The sequence below is a fragment of the Elephantulus edwardii genome, unplaced genomic scaffold (genome assembly GCF_000299155.1).
Source record: "Elephantulus edwardii isolate Elephantulus edwardi_28Jun2011 unplaced genomic scaffold, EleEdw1.0 scaffold00139, whole genome shotgun sequence".
In the NCBI taxonomy this organism is placed as follows: domain Eukaryota; kingdom Metazoa; phylum Chordata; class Mammalia; order Macroscelidea; family Macroscelididae; genus Elephantulus; species Elephantulus edwardii.
In genome coordinates, this window is record NW_006399889.1 from 340878 (window position 1) to 342713 (window position 1836).

Genomic DNA, 1836 nt, shown 5'->3' on the forward strand with positions numbered 1-1836 from the left:
TGTTAATTTGATTCCATGTTGGTGGCTTTATAAGCTTTATCTTCTTGTGATTAATTTCTAGTTTATGGCCTAGTATTGTGATCTGAGAAGATACTTTGTATTATTTTGGTGTTTTTTAGTTTGTTGAGGCTTACTTTGTGCCCTAATATGTGATCAGTTCTGGAGAATGTACCTTGTGCACTTGAGAGGAAAGTGAATTGAGTTTTAATTGGGTGCAGTGCTCAGAATATATCCACGTGGTTGAGTGATTGTGTTATTTAGATCTTCTGCATCTTTGTTAAGTTTCCTTTGAGTCGACCTATCCTTTGATGAGAGTGATGTGTTAAAAGTCTCATACTACTATTGTGGTGCTATTTCTTTCTTCAATTCTTTACAGTTTTTTTAATGTATTTAATGCATAGATGTTGACCAATGTTCTATCTTCTTTATCTACTGTGCCTTTAATCACTGTATAGGGCCCATCCTTATTTTTTATGGTGGTTTTTATTCTGAAATCTGTTTTGTTGTTGTTAAGTGCCATCGAGTCGTAGACGACTCATAGCAACCCTATGAACAAAAACCCTGAACACTTGTATAACTTTCATCGTTTCTCCATGTTCATAGAGTTTCCAGAGGCAGGGTATTTCAGAAGTGGATGCCCTTCTTGCTTCGAAGTTTGTTTTAATTGGGAAGCTCCACCAAACTCTGTCCACCATAGGTAACCATTATCACATTTGACACATAAGTATCACAATGTTTCACATCACAACAACCAGGAGTTAACTCTGTACAGCAAATGGACAGACCAGTGCTATACCACTAGAAGAATGTCTGTTTTTATCAGAGATTATTTGTATTGCCACTACTACTTTTTTATGCATGCCATTTACATGGTATATATTTTTTCCAGCCTGTGATTTTGAGTCTGTCTTTCTCTTAATTTCTTAGATGTGTCTCTTATAGACAACATATTGATGGGATTTGTTTTTTTTATCCATACTGCTAACTCTTTTTCTCTTGATTGGTACATTTTGTCCATTCACATTAAGTGTGATTATTGACAGGTCACATTCTATCATTACCATTATGCTGTGTTTCTTTTTTTGTTATTTCTTGTTACTATGATCCGTCTACTTTCCTTTGATGTCTCTGTGTGTAGGATTTCCCTTAAAGGTTCTTGTAGATTTGGTCTCGTTACAACACATTCTTTAAATTCTTGGTTTTCTGCAAAAATGTGATTTCATATTTGATGGGAAACTGCTGGATACAGGATCCTTAGTTGACAATTGTCTTCTTTCAACTTTGTGTATATGCCATCTCATTGTCTTCTTGCTCACATGTTTTTTTCTTAAAAATATGAACTTAATCTGATGGTTTTTCCTTTGTAGGTGACTCTTTGTATTTCTCTTGCTGTTTTCAGTATACTATCCTTATCTATGATTTTGAGGAATTTGACTATGATATGTCTTGATGTTTTCCTGTTTGGGTTTAGTCTATTTGGTATTCACTGAAGCTTCCTGAATGTGGATTTCCTCATTCTTCATAATACCTGGAAAGTTTTCTTCTAGTACTTCTTCCACAATTTCCTCAGTGATTTCCTTAACCCTCTCATTTTCTGGAATTCCAGTCATACCTATGGAGTTATTCCTTCCCCCCCACCCCCCCACCCCAATGTATTTTATTTTCCTTTTTTTTTTACTAGTTTATTTACAAAATTCTAAGACAAATTCAAACAAATTCTTTTAATTTCCTTCATCCCCCCCACCCATCAAATTGTACAATTAATTAATCCCCTCTTCCCCCTATACCTCCAAATACCTCTGCTTCCAGCTTCTCCCACCCCTCCTGGATCCTTAT

At 35.3% G+C, this 1836-nt stretch overlaps 1 protein-coding gene across 1 annotated transcript in view; it reads left to right on the plus strand.

Annotated features, from left to right (window-relative positions):
* The window catches only part of OPTN (optineurin), a 64664-nt gene that overhangs the window by 33597 nt on the left and 29231 nt on the right, over positions 1–1836 (plus strand). The window lies entirely within an intron of this gene.